The sequence below is a fragment of the Lampetra fluviatilis genome, unplaced genomic scaffold (assembly GCF_964198595.1).
Source record: "Lampetra fluviatilis unplaced genomic scaffold, kcLamFluv1.1 SCAFFOLD_555, whole genome shotgun sequence".
NCBI classification, from domain to species: domain Eukaryota; kingdom Metazoa; phylum Chordata; class Hyperoartia; order Petromyzontiformes; family Petromyzontidae; genus Lampetra; species Lampetra fluviatilis.
In genome coordinates this window covers 12501-30000 of record NW_027621184.1, presented here as the reverse complement: position 1 = coordinate 30000, position 17500 = coordinate 12501, and the positions used below count along the sequence as shown (strand labels likewise).

Here is a 17500-nt window from a genome sequence, read left to right as displayed (position 1 = left end):
GACACACGCACACAATCACACACACACACAATCACACACACACACAGCCACACACACACACACAATCACACACACACAATCACACACACACAGACACACGCACACAATCACACACACACACAATCACACACACACACAGCCACACACACACACACAATCACACACACAATCACACACAATCACACACACACACAATCACACACACACACAATCACACACACACAGCCACACACACACACACAATCACACACACAATCACACACAATCACACACACACACAGCCACACACACACACAATCACACACACACAGCCACACACACACACACAATCACACACACACACACAATTACACACACGCATACACACACAATCACACACACACACAATCACACACACACACACAATCACACACACACACAATCACACACACACACACAATTACACACACACAGCCACACACACACACACAATCACACACACACACACAATCACACACACACAGCCACACACACACACACAATCACACACACACACACACAATTACACACACACAGCCACACACACACACACAATCACACACACACACACAATTACACACACGCATACACACACAATCACACACACACACAATCACACACACACACACAATTACACACACACAGCCACACACACACACACAATCACACACACACACACAATTACACACACACAGCCACACACACACACACAATCACACACACACACACAATCACACACACACAGCCACACACACACACACAATCACACACACACACACAATTACACACACGCATACACACACAATCACACACACACACAATCACACACACACACACAATCACACACACACAATCACACACACACACAATCACACACACACACACACAATCACACACACACACACACAATCACACACACACACAATCACACACACACACACACAATCACACACACACAATCACACACACACACACACAATCACACACACACACACAATCACACACACACACACACAATCACACACACACACAATCACACACACACACACAATTACACACACGCATACACACACAATCACACACACACACACAATCACACACACACACAATCACACACACACAATCACACACACACACAATCACACACACACAATCACACACACAATCACACACACACACAATCACACACACACAGCCACACACACACACACAATCACACACACAATCACACACAATCACACACACACACAGCCACACACACACACAATCACACACACACAGCCACACACACACACACAATCACACACACACACACAATTACACACACGCATACACACACAATCACACACACACACAATCACACACACACACACAATCACACACACACACAATCACACACACACACACAATTACACACACACAGCCACACACACACACACAATCACACACACACACACAATCACACACACACAGCCACACACACACACACAATCACACACACACACACACAATTACACACACACAGCCACACACACACACACAATCACACACACACACACACAATCACACACACACACAATCACACACACACACACAATTACACACACGCATACACACACAATCACACACACACACACAATCACACACACACACAATCACACACACACAATCACACACACACACAATCACACACACACAATCACACACACAATCACACACACACAGACACACACACACAGACACACACACACACAATCACACACACACAATCACACACACACAGACACACGCACACAATCACACACACACACAATCACACACACACACAATCACACACACACAATCACACACACAATCACACAGTGTGAGTGATAGTGAGTGACAGTGTGAGAGAGAGAGTGAGTGAGTGTTTGATAGTGAGTGAGTGTGAGTGAGTGTGAGTGAGTGTGAGTGAGTGTGAGTGTGTGAGTGAGTGAGTGTGAGTGAGTGTGAGTGAGTGTGAGTGAGTGTTTGATAGTGTGAGTGACAGTGAGTGAGTGTGTGAGAGACAGTGTGAGTGAGTGTGTGAGAGACAGTGAGTGAGTGTTTGATAGTGAGTGAGTGTGAGTGAGTGTGAGTGAGTGTGAGTGTGAGTGAGAGTGAGTGTGAGTGAGTGTGAGTGAGTGTGAGTGAGTGACAGTGTGAGAGACAGTGAATGAGTGTGTGAGAGACAGTGAGTGAGTGTGTGAGAGACAGTGAGTGAGTGTGTGTGAGTGAGTGTGAGTGAGTGAGTGTGTGAGAGACAGTGAGTGAGTGTGTGAGAGACAGTGAGTGAGTGTGTGAGTGTGTGAGAGACAGTGAGTGAGTGTTTGATAGTGAGTGAGTGTGAGTGAGTGTGAGTGAGTGTGAGTGAGTGTGAGTGTGTGAGTGAGTGAGTGTGAGTGAGTGTGAGTGAGTGTGAGTGAGTGTTTGATAGTGTGAGTGACAGTGAGTGAGTGTGTGAGAGACAGTGTGAGTGAGTGTGTGAGAGACAGTGAGTGAGTGTGTGAGAGACAGTGAGTGAGTGTGTGAGTGAGTGTTTGATAGTGAGTGAGTGTGAGTGAGTGTGAGTGAGTGTGAGTGAGTGTTTGACAGTGTGAGAGACAGTGAGTGAGTGTGTGAGAGACAGTGTGAGTGAGTGTTTGATAGTGAGTGAGTGACAGTGTGAGAGAGAGAGTGAGTGTGAGTGAGTGTGAGTGAGTGTGAGTGAGTGTGAGTGAGTGTGAGTGAGAGTGAGTGTGAGTGAGAGTGAGTGAGTGTGAGTGAGTGTGAGTGAGAGTGAGTGAGTGTGAGTGAGTGTGAGTGAGTGTGAGTGAGTGTGAGTGAGTGTGAGTGTGAGTGAGAGTGAGTGAGTGTGAGTGAGTGTGAGTGTGAGTGAGTGTGAGTGAGTGTGAGTGAGAGTGAGTGAGTGTGAGTGAGTGTGAGTGAGTGTGAGTGAGAGTGAGTGAGTGTGAGTGAGTGTGAGTGAGAGTGAGTGTGAGTGAGAGTGAGTGAGTGTGAGTGAGTGTGAGTGAGTGTGAGTGAGTGTGAGTGTGAGTGAGAGTGAGTGTGAGTGAGAGTGAGTGAGTGTGAGTGAGTGTGAGTGAGTGTGAGTGAGAGTGAGTGTGAGTGAGTGTGAGTGAGTGTGAGTGTGAGTGAGAGTGAGTGAGTGTGAGTGAGTGTGAGTGAGAGTGAGTGAGTGTGAGTGAGTGTGAGTGAGTGTGAGTGAGTGTGAGTGTGAGTGAGAGTGAGTGAGTGAGAGTGAGTGAGTGAGTGAGTGTGAGTGTGAGTGTGAGTGAGAGTGAGTGAGTGAGTGTGTGAGAGACAGTGTGAGTGAGTGTTTGATAGTGAGTGAGTGACAGTGTGAGAGAGAGAGTGAGTGTGAGTGAGAGTGAGTGAGTGTGAGTGAGTGTGAGTGAGTGTGAGTGAGAGTGAGTGAGTGTGAGTGAGTGTGAGTGAGAGTGAGTGTGAGTGAGTGTGAGTGAGTGTGAGTGAGAGTGAGTGAGTGTGAGTGAGTGAGTGACAGTGTGAGAGACAGTGAATGAGTGTGAGTGAGTGACAGTGTGAATGATACAGTGAGTGAGTGTGTTAGTGAGTGTGTGAGAGACAGTGTGAGTGAGTGTTTGATAGTGAGTGAGTGTGAGTGAGTGTGAGTGAGTGTGAGTGAGTGTGAGTGAGTGTGAGTGAGTGTGTGAGAGACAGTGTGAGAGACAGTGAGTGAGTGTGTGAGAGACAGTGTGAGTGAGTGTGTGAGAGACAGTGAGTGAGTGTTTGATAGTGAGTGAGTGACAGTGTGAGAGAGAGAGTGAGTGAGTGTGAGTGAGTGTGAGTGTGAGTGAGTGTGAGTGAGAGTGAGTGAGTGTGAGTGAGTGTGAGTGAGTGTGAGTGAGTGTTTGACAGTGTGAGAGACAGTGAGTGAGTGTGTGAGAGACAGTGTGAGTGAGTGTTTGATAGTGAGTGAGTGACAGTGTGAGAGAGAGAGTGAGTGTGAGTGAGTGTGAGTGAGTGTGAGTGAGTGTGAGTGAGAGTGAGTGTGAGTGAGAGTGAGTGAGAGTGAGTGAGTGTGAGTGAGTGTGAGTGAGTGTGAGTGAGTGTGAGTGAGAGTGAGTGAGTGTGAGTGAGTGTGAGTGAGTGTGAGTGAGAGTGAGTGAGTGTGAGTGAGTGTGAGTGAGTGTGAGTGAGTGTGAGTGAGTGAGTGTGAGTGAGTGTGAGTGTGAGTGAGTGTGAGTGAGTGTGAGTGAGAGTGAGTGAGTGTGAGTGAGTGTGAGTGAGTGTGAGTGAGTGTGAGTGAGTGTGAGTGAGTGTGAGTGAGTGTGAGTGAGTGACAGTGTGAGAGACAGTGAATGAGTGTGTGAGAGACAGTGAGTGAGTGTGAGTGAGTGACAGTGTGAATGATACAGTGAGTGAGTGTGTTAGTGAGTGTGTGAGAGACAGTGTGAGTGAGTGTTTGATAGTGAGTGAGTGTGAGTGAGTGTGAGTGAGTGTGAGTGAGTGTGTGAGAGACAGTGAGTGAGTGTGTGAGAGACAGTGAGTGAGTGTGTGAGAGACAGTGAGTGAGTGAGAGACAGTGAGTGAGTGTGTGAGAGACAGTGAGTGAGTGTGTGAGTGAGTGTGAGTGTGAATGATACAGTGAGTGAGTGTGTGAGAGACAGTGAGTGAGTGTGTGAGAGACAGTGAGTGAGTGTGTGAGAGACAGTGAGTGAGTGTGTGAGTGAGTGTGAGTGAGTGAGTGAGTGTGTGAGAGACAGTGAGTGAGTGTGTGAGAGACAGTGAGTGAGTGTGTGAGTGAGTGTGAGTGTGAATGATACAGTGAGTGAGTGTGTGAGAGACAGTGAGTGAGTGTGTGAGTGAGTGTGAGTGAGTGAGTGAGTGTGTGAGAGACAGTGAGTGAGTGTGTGAGAGACAGTGAGTGAGTGTGAGTGAGTGTGAGTGTGAATGATACAGTGAGTGAGTGTGTGAGAGACAGTGAGTGAGTGTGTGAGAGACAGTGAGTGAGTGTGTGAGTGAGTGTGAGTGAGTGAGTGTGTGAGAGACAGTGAGTGAGTGTGTGAGAGACAGTGAGTGAGTGTGTGAGAGACAGTGAGTGAGTGTGTGAGTGAGTGTGAGTGAGTGAGTGTGTGAGAGACAGTGAGTGAGTGTGTGAGAGACAGTGAGTGAGTGTGAGTGAGTGTGAGTGAGTGAGTGAGTGTGTGAGAGACAGTGAGTGAGTGTGTGAGTGAGTGTGAGTGAGTGAGTGTGTGAGAGACAGTGAGTGAGTGTGTGAGAGACAGTGAGTGAGTGTGTGAGTGACAGTGAGTGAGTGTGTGAGAGACAGTGAGTGAGTGTGAATGATACAGTGAGTGAGTGTGTGAGAGACAGTGAGTGAGTGTGTGAGAGACAGTGAGTGAGTGTGTGAGAGACAGTGAGTGAGTGTGTGAGAGACAGTGAGTGTGAGTGTGAATGATACAGTGAGTGTGAGTGTGTGAGAGACAGTGAGTGAGTGTGTGAGTGAGTGTGTGAGAGACAGTGAGTGAGTGTGAGTGTGAATGATACAGTGAGTGAGTGTGTGAGAGACAGTGAGTGTGAGTGTGAATGATACAGTGAGTGTGAGTGTGTGAGAGACAGTGAGTGAGTGTGTGAGTGAGTGTGTGAGTGACAGTGAGTGAGTGTGTGAGAGACAGTGTGAGTGAGTGTGTGAGAGACAGTGAGTGAGTGTGAGTGAGTGTGAGTGAGTGAGTGAGTGTGTGAGAGACAGTGAGTGAGTGTGTGAGAGACAGTGAGTGTGAGTGTGAATGATACAGTGAGTGTGAGTGTGTGAGAGACAGTGAGTGAGTGTGTGAGTGAGTGTGTGAGAGACAGTGAGTGAGTGTGAGTGTGAATGATACAGTGAGTGAGTGTGTGAGAGACAGTGAGTGTGAGTGTGAATGATACAGTGAGTGAGTGTGTGAGTGACAGTGAGTGAGTGTGTGAGAGACAGTGTGAGTGAGTGTGTGAGAGACAGTGAGTGAGTGTGTGAGAGACAGTGAGTGAGTGTGAGTGAGTGTGTGAGAGACAGTGAGTGAGTGTGAGTGTGAATGATACAGTGAGTGAGTGTGTGAGAGACAGTGAGTGAGTGTGTGAGAGACAGTGAGTGAGTGTGTGAGAGACAGTGAGTGAGTGTGAGTGAGTGTGAGTGTGAATGATACAGTGAGTGAGTGTGAATGATACAGTGAGTGAGTGTGTGAGAGACAGTGAGTGAGTGTGTGAGAGACAGTGAGTGTGAGTGTGAATGATACAGTGAGTGTGAGTGTGTGAGAGACAGTGAGTGAGTGTGTGAGTGAGTGTGTGAGAGACAGTGAGTGAGTGTGTGAGCGAGTGTGAGTGTGAATGATACAGTGAGTGAGTGTGTGAGAGACAGTGAGTGAGTGTGTGAGAGACAGTGAGTGAGTGTGAGTGTGAATGATACAGTGAGTGAGTGTGTGAGAGACAGTGAGTGAGTGTGTGAGTGAGTGTGAGTGTGAATGATACAGTGAGTGAGTGTGTGAGAGACAGTGAGTGAGTGTGTGAGAGACAGTGAGTGTGAGTGTGAATGATACAGTGAGTGTGAGTGTGTGAGAGACTGAGTGAGAGTCAGTGAGTGAGTGTGTGAGAGACAGTGAGTGAGTGTGTGAGTGAGTGTGAGTGTGAATGATACAGTGAGTGAGTGTGTGAGAGACAGTGAGTGAGTGTGTGAGAGACAGTGAGTGAGTGTGTGAGAGACAGTGAGTGAGTGTGTGAGTGAGTGTGAGTGAGTGAGTGAGTGTGTGAGAGACAGTGAGTGAGTGTGTGAGTGAGTGTGAGTGAGTGAGTGAGTGTGTGAGAGACAGTGAGTGAGTGTGTGAGAGACAGTGAGTGAGTGTGAGTGAGTGTGAGTGTGAATGATACAGTGAGTGAGTGTGAATGATACAGTGAGTGAGTGTGTGAGAGACAGTGAGTGAGTGTGTGAGAGACAGTGAGTGAGTGTGTGAGAGACAGTGAGTGTGAGTGTGAATGATACAGTGAGTGTGAGTGTGTGAGAGACAGTGAGTGAGTGTGTGAGTGAGTGTGTGAGAGACAGTGAGTGAGTGTGTGAGTGAGTGTGAGTGTGAATGATACAGTGAGTGAGTGTGTGAGAGACAGTGAGTGAGTGTGTGAGAGACAGTGAGTGAGTGTTTGATAGTGAGTGAGTGAGTGTGAGTGAGTGAGTGAGTGTGTGAGAGACAGTGAGTGAGTGTGTGAGAGACAGTGAGTGAGTGTGTGAGAGACAGTGAGTGAGTGTGTGTGTGAGTGACAGTGAGTGAGTGTGTGAGTGACAGTGAGTGAGTGTGTGAGTGACAGTGAGTGAGTGTGTGAGAGACAGTGAGTGAGTGTGTGAGAGACAGTGAGTGAGTGTGTGAGTGAGTGTGAGTGTGAATGATACAGTGAGTGAGTGTGTGAGAGACAGTGAGTGAGTGTGTGAGTGACAGTGAGTGAGTGTGTGAGTGACAGTGAGTGAGTGTGTGAGTGAGTGTGTGAGAGACAGTGTGAGTGAGTGTGTGAGAGACAGTGAGTGAGTGTGTGAGAGACAGTGAGTGAGTGTGTGAGAGACAGTGTGAGTGAGTGTGTGAGTGACAGTGAGTGAGTGTGTGAGTGACAGTGAGTGAGTGTGTGAGAGACAGTGTGAGTGAGTGTGTGAGTGAGTGTGTGAGAGACAGTGTGAGTGAGTGTGTGAGAGACAGTGAGTGAGTGTGTGAGTGACAGTGAGTGAGTGTGTGAGTGACAGTGAGTGAGTGTGTGAGTGAGTGTGTGAGAGACAGTGTGAGTGAGTGTGTGAGAGACAGTGAGTGAGTGTGTGAGAGACAGTGTGAGTGAGTGTGTGAGTGACAGTGAGTGAGTGTGTGAGTGACAGTGAGTGAGTGTGTGAGAGACAGTGTGAGTGAGTGTGTGAGAGACAGTGAGTGAGTGTGTGAGTGACAGTGAGTGAGTGTGTGAGTGACAGTGAGTGAGTGTGTGAGAGACAGTGTGAGTGAGTGTGTGAGAGACAGTGAGTGAGTGTGTGAGTGACAGTGAGTGAGTGTGTGAGAGACAGTGAGTGAGTGTGTGAGTGACAGTGAGTGAGTGTGTGAGAGACAGTGAGTGAGTGTGTGAGAGACAGTGAGTGAGTGTGTGAGTGAGTGTGTGAGAGACAGTGAGTGAGTGTGTGAGTGACAGTGAGTGAGTGAGTGTGAGTGAGTGAGTGTGAGTGAGTGTGTGAGTGACAGTGAGTGAGTGTGTGAGTGACAGTGAGTGTGTGTGTGAGTGAGTGTGTGTGTGAGTGAGTGTGTGAGTGACAGTGAGTGAGTGTGTGAGTGACAGTGAGTGAGTGTGTGAGTGACAGTGAGTGAGTGAGTGAGTGACAGTGAGTGAGTGTGTGAGTGACAGTGAGTGAGTGAGTGAGTGACAGTGAGTGAGTGTGTGAGTGACAGTGAGTGAGTGAGTGAGTGACAGTGAGTGTGTGTGTGAGTGACAGTGAGTGTGTGAGTGACAGTGAGTGAGTGTGTGAGTGACAGTGAGTGAGTGTGAGTGAGTGTGAGTGAGTGTGAGTGAGTGTTTGATAGTGAGTGAGTGTGAGTGAGTGTGAGTGAGTGTGAGTGAGTGTTTGATAGTGAGTGAGTGAGTGTGAGTGAGTGTGAGTGAGTGTTTGATAGTGAGTGAGTGAGTGAGTGTGAGTGAGTGTGAGTGAGTGTTTGATAGTGAGTGAGTGAGTGAGTGTGAGTGAGTGTGAGTGAGTGTTTGATAGTGAGTGAGTGAGTGTGAGTGAGTGTGAGTGAGTGTGAGTGAGTGTTTGATAGTGAGTGAGTGTGAGTGAGAGTGAGTGTTTGATAGTGAGTGAGTGAGTGTGAGTGAGTGTGAGTGAGTGTTTGATAGTGAGTGAGTGAGTGTGAGTGAGTGTGAGTGAGTGTGAGTGAGTGTGAGTGAGTGTTTGACAGTGTGAGAGACAGTGAGTGAGTGTGTGAGAGACAGTGTGAGTGAGTGTGAGTGAGTGTGTGAGAGACAGTGAGTGAGTGTGTGAGTGAGTGTGAGTGAGTGTGAGTGAGTGTTTGACAGTGTGAGAGACAGTGAGTGAGTGTGTGAGAGACAGTGAGTGAGTGTGTGAGAGACAGTGAGTGAGTGTGTGAGAGACAGTGAGTGAGTGTGTGAGTGAGTGTGAGTGTGAATGATACAGTGAGTGAGTGTGTGAGAGACAGTGAGTGAGTGTGTGAGAGACAGTGAGTGAGTGTGTGAGAGACAGTGAGTGAGTGTGAGTGAGTGTGAGTGTGAATGATACAGTGAGTGAGTGTGAATGATACAGTGAGTGAGTGTGAATGATACAGTGAGTGAGTGTGTGAGAGACAGTGAGTGAGTGTGTGAGAGACAGTGAGTGTGAGTGTGAATGATACAGTGAGTGTGAGTGTGTGAGAGACTGAGTGAGAGTCAGTGAGTGAGTGTGTGAGAGACAGTGAGTGAGTGTGTGAGTGAGTGTGAGTGTGAATGATACAGTGAGTGAGTGTGTGAGAGACAGTGAGTGAGTGTGTGAGAGACAGTGAGTGAGTGTGTGAGTGAGTGTGAGTGAGTGAGTGAGTGTGTGAGAGACAGTGAGTGAGTGTGTGAGAGACAGTGAGTGAGTGTGAGTGAGTGTGAGTGTGAATGATACAGTGAGTGAGTGTGAATGATACAGTGAGTGAGTGTGTGAGAGACAGTGAGTGAGTGTGTGAGAGACAGTGAGTGAGTGTGTGAGAGACAGTGAGTGTGAGTGTGAATGATACAGTGAGTGTGAGTGTGTGAGAGACAGTGAGTGAGAGTCAGTGAGTGAGTGTGTGAGAGACAGTGAGTGAGTGTGTGAGTGAGTGTGAGTGTGAATGATACAGTGAGTGAGTGTGTGAGAGACAGTGAGTGAGTGTGTGAGAGACAGTGAGTGAGTGTTTGATAGTGAGTGAGTGAGTGTGAGTGAGTGAGTGAGTGTGTGAGAGACAGTGAGTGAGTGTGTGAGAGACAGTGAGTGAGTGTGTGTGTGAGTGACAGTGAGTGAGTGTGTGAGTGACAGTGAGTGAGTGTGTGAGTGACAGTGAGTGAGTGTGTGAGAGACAGTGAGTGAGTGTGTGAGAGACAGTGAGTGAGTGTGTGAGAGACAGTGAGTGAGTGTGTGAGTGAGTGTGAGTGTGAATGATACAGTGAGTGAGTGTGTGAGAGACAGTGAGTGAGTGTGTGAGTGACAGTGAGTGAGTGTGTGAGTGACAGTGAGTGAGTGTGTGAGTGAGTGTGTGAGAGACAGTGTGAGTGAGTGTGTGAGAGACAGTGAGTGAGTGTGTGAGAGACAGTGTGAGTGAGTGTGTGAGTGACAGTGAGTGAGTGTGTGAGTGACAGTGAGTGAGTGTGTGAGAGACAGTGAGTGAGTGTGTGAGTGAGTGTGTGAGAGACAGTGTGAGTGAGTGTGTGAGAGACAGTGAGTGAGTGTGTGAGTGACAGTGAGTGAGTGTGTGAGTGACAGTGAGTGAGTGTGTGAGTGAGTGTGTGAGAGACAGTGTGAGTGAGTGTGTGAGAGACAGTGAGTGAGTGTGTGAGAGACAGTGAGTGAGTGTGTGAGAGACAGTGTGAGTGAGTGTGTGAGTGACAGTGAGTGAGTGTGTGAGTGACAGTGAGTGAGTGTGTGAGAGACAGTGTGAGTGAGTGTGTGAGAGACAGTGAGTGAGTGTGTGAGTGACAGTGAGTGAGTGTGTGAGTGACAGTGAGTGAGTGTGTGAGTGACAGTGAGTGAGTGTGTGAGTGACAGTGAGTGAGTGTGTGAGAGACAGTGAGTGAGTGTGTGAGTGACAGTGAGTGAGTGTGTGAGAGACAGTGAGTGAGTGTGTGAGAGACAGTGAGTGAGTGTGTGAGTGAGTGTGTGAGAGACAGTGAGTGAGTGTGTGAGTGAGTGTGTGAGAGACAGTGAGTGAGTGTGTGAGTGACAGTGAGTGAGTGAGTGTGAGTGAGTGAGTGTGAGTGAGTGTGTGAGTGACAGTGAGTGAGTGTGTGAGTGACAGTGAGTGTGTGTGTGAGTGAGTGTGTGTGTGAGTGAGTGTGTGTGTGAGTGAGTGTGTGAGTGACAGTGAGTGAGTGTGTGAGTGACAGTGAGTGAGTGTGTGAGTGACAGTGAGTGAGTGAGTGAGTGACAGTGAGTGAGTGTGTGAGTGACAGTGAGTGAGTGAGTGAGTGACAGTGAGTGAGTGTGTGAGTGACAGTGAGTGAGTGAGTGAGTGACAGTGAGTGTGTGTGTGAGTGACAGTGAGTGTGTGAGTGACAGTGAGTGAGTGTGTGAGTGACAGTGAGTGAGTGTGAGTGAGTGTGAGTGAGTGTGAGTGAGTGTTTGATAGTGAGTGAGTGTGAGTGAGTGTGAGTGAGTGTGAGTGAGTGTTTGATAGTGAGTGAGTGAGTGTGAGTGAGTGTGAGTGAGTGTTTGATAGTGAGTGAGTGAGTGAGTGTGAGTGAGTGTGAGTGAGTGTTTGATAGTGAGTGAGTGTGAGTGTGAGTGAGTGTTTGATAGTGAGTGAGTGAGTGTGAGTGAGTGTGAGTGAGTGTTTGATAGTGAGTGAGTGAGTGTGAGTGAGTGTGAGTGAGTGTGAGTGAGTGTTTGATAGTGAGTGAGTGTGAGTGAGAGTGAGTGTTTGATAGTGAGTGAGTGAGTGTGAGTGAGTGTGAGTGAGTGTTTGATAGTGAGTGAGTGAGTGTGAGTGAGTGTGAGTGAGTGTGAGTGAGTGTGAGTGAGTGTTTGACAGTGTGAGAGACAGTGAGTGAGTGTGTGAGAGACAGTGTGAGTGAGTGTGAGTGAGTGTGTGAGAGACAGTGAGTGAGTGTGTGAGTGAGTGTGAGTGAGTGTGAGTGAGTGTTTGACAGTGTGAGAGACAGTGAGTGAGTGTGTGAGTGACAGTGAGTGAGTGAGTGTGAGTGAGTGTGTGAGAGACAGTGAGTGAGTGTGTGAGTGAGTGTGAGTGAGTGTGAGTGAGTGTTTGACAGTGTGAGAGACAGTGAGTGAGTGTGTGAGAGACAGTGAGTGAGTGTGTGAGAGACAGTGAGTGAGTGTGAGTGAGTGTGAGTGTGAATGATACAGTGAGTGAGTGTGAATGATACAGTGAGTGAGTGTGTGAGAGACAGTGAGTGAGTGTGTGAGAGACAGTGAGTGTGAGTGTGAATGATACAGTGAGTGTGAGTGTGTGAGAGACAGTGAGTGAGAGTCAGTGAGTGAGTGTGTGAGAGACATTGAGTGAGTGTGTGAGTGAGTGTGAGTGTGAATGATACAGTGAGTGAGTGTGTGAGAGACAGTGAGTGAGTGTGTGAGTGACAGTGAGTGAGTGTGTGAGAGACAGTGAGTGAGTGTGAGTGAGTGTGAGTGTGAATGATACAGTGAGTGAGTGTGAATGATACAGTGAGTGAGTGTGTGAGAGACAGTGAGTGAGTGTGTGAGTGAGTGTGTGAGAGACAGTGAGTGAGTGTGTGAGTGAGTGTGAGTGTGAATGATACAGTGAGTGAGTGTGTGAGAGACAGTGAGTGAGTGTTTGATAGTGAGTGAGTGAGTGTGAGTGAGTGAGTGAGTGTGTGAGAGACAGTGAGTGAGTGTGTGAGAGACAGTGAGTGAGTGTGTGAGAGACAGTGAGTGAGTGTGTGAGTGAGTGTGAGTGTGAATGATACAGTGAGTGAGTGTGTGAGAGACAGTGAGTGAGTGTGTGAGTGACAGTGAGTGAGTGTGTGAGTGACAGTGAGTGAGTGTGTGAGTGAGTGTGTGAGAGACAGTGTGAGTGAGTGTGTGAGAGACAGTGAGTGAGTGTGTGAGAGACAGTGAGTGAGTGTGTGAGAGACAGTGTGAGTGAGTGTGTGAGTGACAGTGAGTGAGTGTGTGAGTGACAGTGAGTGAGTGTGTGAGAGACAGTGTGAGTGAGTGTGTGAGTGAGTGTGTGAGAGACAGTGTGAGTGAGTGTGTGAGAGACAGTGAGTGAGTGTGTGAGTGACAGTGAGTGAGTGTGTGAGTGACAGTGAGTGAGTGTGTGAGTGAGTGTGTGAGAGACAGTGTGAGTGAGTGTGTGAGAGACAGTGAGTGAGTGTGTGAGAGACAGTGAGTGAGTGTGTGAGAGACAGTGTGAGTGAGTGTGTGAGTGACAGTGAGTGAGTGTGTGAGTGACAGTGAGTGAGTGTGTGAGAGACAGTGTGAGTGAGTGTGTGAGAGACAGTGAGTGAGTGTGTGAGTGACAGTGAGTGAGTGTGTGAGTGACAGTGAGTGAGTGTGTGAGTGACAGTGAGTGAGTGTGTGAGTGACAGTGAGTGAGTGTGTGAGAGACAGTGAGTGAGTGTGTGAGTGACAGTGAGTGAGTGTGTGAGAGACAGTGAGTGAGTGTGTGAGAGACAGTGAGTGAGTGTGTGAGTGAGTGTGTGAGAGACAGTGAGTGAGTGTGTGAGTGAGTGTGTGAGAGACAGTGAGTGAGTGTGTGAGTGACAGTGAGTGAGTGAGTGTGAGTGAGTGAGTGTGAGTGAGTGTGTGAGTGACAGTGAGTGAGTGTGTGAGTGACAGTGAGTGTGTGTGTGAGTGAGTGTGTGTGTGAGTGAGTGTGTGTGTGAGTGAGTGTGTGAGTGACAGTGAGTGAGTGTGTGAGTGACAGTGAGTGAGTGTGTGAGTGACAGTGAGTGAGTGAGTGAGTGACAGTGAGTGAGTGTGTGAGTGACAGTGAGTGAGTGAGTGAGTGACAGTGAGTGAGTGTGTGAGTGACAGTGAGTGAGTGAGTGAGTGACAGTGAGTGTGTGTGTGAGTGACAGTGAGTGTGTGAGTGACAGTGAGTGAGTGTGTGAGTGACAGTGAGTGAGTGTGAGTGAGTGTGAGTGAGTGAGTGAGTGTGTGAGAGACAGTGAGTGAGTGTGAGTGAGTGTGAGTGAGTGAGTGTGTGAGAGACAGTGAGTGAGTGTGAATGAGTGTGAGTGAGTGAGTGTGTGAGAGACAGTGAGTGAGTGTGAGTGAGTGTGAGTGAGTGAGTGAGTGTGTGAGAGACAGTGAGTGAGTGTGAGTGAGTGTGAGTGAGTGAGTGAGTGTGTGAGAGACAGTGAGTGAGTGTGAGTGAGTGTGAGTGAGTGAGTGAGAGACAGTGAGTGAGTGTGTGAGTGACAGTGTGAGAGACAGTGAGTGAGTGTGAGTGAGTGTGAGTGAGTGAGTGAGTGAGAGACAGTGAGTGAGTGTGAGTGAGTGTGAGTGAGTGAGTGAGTGTGTGAGAGACAGTGAGTGAGTGTGAGTGAGTGAGTGTGTGAGAGACAGTGAGTGAGTGTGAGTGAGTGTGAGTGAGTGAGTGAGTGAGAGACAGTGAGTGAGTGTGAGTGAGTGTGAGTGAGTGAGTGAGTGTGTGAGAGACAGTGAGTGAGTGTGAGTGAGTGTGAGTGAGTGAGTGAGTGTGTGAGAGACAGTGAGTGAGTGTGAGTGAGTGTGAGTGAGTGAGTGAGAGACAGTGAGTGAGTGTGTGAGTGAGTGAGTGAGTGTGTGAGAGACAGTGAGTGAGTGTGTGAGTGACAGTGTGAGAGACAGTGAGTGAGTGTGAGTGAGTGTGAGTGAGTGAGTGAGTGAGTGTGTGAGTGACAGTGTGAGAGACAGTGAGTGAGTGTGAGTGAGTGTGAGTGAGTGAGTGAGTGAGTGAGTGAGTGAGTGTGTGAGAGACAGTGAGTGAGTGTGAGTGAGTGTGAGTGAGTGAGTGTGTGAGAGACAGTGAGTGAGTGTGAGTGAGTGTGAGTGAGTGAGTGAGTGAGTGTGAGTGAGTGTGAGTGAGTGAGTGAGTGTGAGTGAGTGAGTGAGTGAGTGAGTGAGTGTGAGTGAGTGTGAGTGAGTGTGTGAGTGAGTGTGAGAGACAGTGAGTGAGTGTGAGTGAGTGTGTGAGTGTGTGAGTGAGTGTGAGAGACAGTGAGTGAGTGTGAGTGAGTGTGAGTGAGTGTGAGAGAGTGTGTGAGTGAGTGTGAGAGACAGTGAGTGAGTGTGTGAGAGACAGTGTGAGTGAGTGTTTGATAGTGAGTGTGAGTGAGTGTGAGTGAGTGTGAGTGAGTGTGTGAGTGAGTGAGTGTGAGTGAGTGTGAGTGAGTGTGTGAGTGAGTGTGTGTGAGTGAGTGAGTGAGTGTGTGAGTGAGTGAGTGTGTGAGTGTTTGATAGTGAGTGAGTGAGTGAGTGTGAGTGAGTGTGAGTGAGTGTTTGATAGTGAGTGAGTGTGAGTGTGAGTGAGTGTTTGATAGTGAGTGAGTGAGTGTGAGTGAGTGTGAGTGAGTGTTTGATAGTGAGTGAGTGAGTGTGAGTGAGTGTGAGTGAGTGTGAGTGAGTGTTTGATAGTGAGTGAGTGTGAGTGAGAGTGAGTGTTTGATAGTGAGTGAGTGAGTGTGAGTGAGTGTGAGTGAGTGTTTGATAGTGAGTGAGTGAGTGTGAGTGAGTGTGAGTGAGTGTGAGTGAGTGTGAGTGAGTGTTTGACAGTGTGAGAGACAGTGAGTGAGTGTGTGAGAGACAGTGTGAGTGAGTGTGAGTGAGTGTGTGAGAGACAGTGAGTGAGTGTGTGAGTGAGTGTGAGTGAGTGTGAGTGAGTGTTTGACAGTGTGAGAGACAGTGAGTGAGTGTGTGAGTGACAGTGAGTGAGTGAGTGTGAGTGAGTGTGTGAGAGACAGTGAGTGAGTGTGTGAGTGAGTGTGAGTGAGTGTGAGTGAGTGTTTGACAGTGTGAGAGACAGTGAGTGAGTGTGTGAGAGACAGTGAGTGAGTGTGTGAGAGACAGTGAGTGAGTGTGAGTGAGTGTGAGTGTGAATGATACAGTGAGTGAGTGTGAATGATACAGTGAGTGAGTGTGTGAGAGACAGTGAGTGAGTGTGTGAGAGACAGTGAGTGTGAGTGTGAATGATACAGTGAGTGTGAGTGTGTGAGAGACAGTGAGTGAGAGTCAGTGAGTGAGTGTGTGAGAGACATTGAGTGAGTGTGTGAGTGAGTGTGAGTGTGAATGATACAGTGAGTGAGTGTGTGAGAGACAGTGAGTGAGTGTGTGAGTGACAGTGAGTGAGTGTGTGAGAGACAGTGAGTGAGTGTGAGTGAGTGTGAGTGTGAATGATACAGTGAGTGAGTGTGAATGATACAGTGAGTGAGTGTGTGAGAGACAGTGAGTGAGTGTGTGAGTGAGTGTGTGAGAGACAGTGAGTGAGTGTGTGAGTGAGTGTGAGTGTGAATGATACAGTGAGTGAGTGTGTGAGAGACAGTGAGTGAGTGTTTGATAGTGAGTGAGTGAGTGTGAGTGAGTGAGTGAGTGTGTGAGAGACAGTGAGTGAGTGTGTGAGAGACAGTGAGTGAGTGTGTGAGAGACAGTGAGTGAGTGTGTGAGTGAGTGTGAGTGTGAATGATACAGTGAGTGAGTGTGTGAGAGACAGTGAGTGAGTGTGTGAGTGACAGTGAGTGAGTGTGTGAGTGACAGTGAGTGAGTGTGTGAGTGAGTGTGTGAGAGACAGTGTGAGTGAGTGTGTGAGAGACAGTGAGTGAGTGTGTGAGAGACAGTGAGTGAGTGTGTGAGAGACAGTGTGAGTGAGTGTGTGAGTGACAGTGAGTGAGTGTGTGAGTGACAGTGAGTGAGTGTGTGAGAGACAGTGTGAGTGAGTGTGTGAGTGAGTGTGTGAGAGACAGTGTGAGTGAGTGTGTGAGAGACAGTGAGTGAGTGTGTGAGTGACAGTGAGTGAGTGTGTGAGTGACAGTGAGTGAGTGTGTGAGTGAGTGTGTGAGAGACAGTGTGAGTGAGTGTGTGAGAGACAGTGAGTGAGTGTGTGAGAGACAGTGAGTGAGTGTGTGAGAGACAGTGTGAGTGAGTGTGTGAGTGACAGTGAGTGAGTGTGTGAGTGACAGTGAGTGAGTGTGTGAGAGACAGTGTGAGTGAGTGTGTGAGAGACAGTGAGTGAGTGTGTGAGTGACAGTGAGTGAGTGTGTGAGTGACAGTGAGTGAGTGTGTGAGTGACAGTGAGTGAGTGTGTGAGTGACAGTGAGTGAGTGTGTGAGAGACAGTGAGTGAGTGTGTGAGTGACAGTGAGTGAGTGTGTGAGAGACAGTGAGTGAGTGTGTGAGAGACAGTGAGTGAGTGTGTGAGTGAGTGTGTGAGAGACAGTGAGTGAGTGTGTGAGTGAGTGTGTGAGAGACAGTGAGTGAGTGTGTGAGTGACAGTGAGTGAGTGAGTGTGAGTGAGTGAGTGTGAGTGAGTGTGTGAGTGACAGTGAGTGAGTGTGTGAGTGACAGTGAGTGTGTGTGTGAGTGAGTGTGTGTGTGAGTGAGTGTGTGTGTGAGTGAGTGTGTGAGTGACAGTGAGTGAGTGTGTGAGTGACAGTGAGTGAGTGTGTGAGTGACAGTGAGTGAGTGAGTGAGTGACAGTGAGTGAGTGTGTGAGTGACAGTGAGTGAGTGAGTGAGTGACAGTGAGTGAGTGTGTGAGTGACAGTGAGTGAGTGAGTGAGTGACAGTGAGTGTGTGTGTGAGTGACAGTGAGTGTGTGAGTGACAGTGAGTGAGTGT

General features: G+C 48.3%; 1 protein-coding gene across 1 annotated transcript in view; it reads right to left on the bottom strand.

The window, feature by feature from the left end:
* LOC144954899 (calcium uptake protein 3, mitochondrial-like) overlaps positions 1-17500 on the bottom strand; it is a 37135-nt gene that overhangs the window by 9001 nt on the left and 10634 nt on the right. The gene's annotated exons all lie outside the window — the stretch shown is intronic.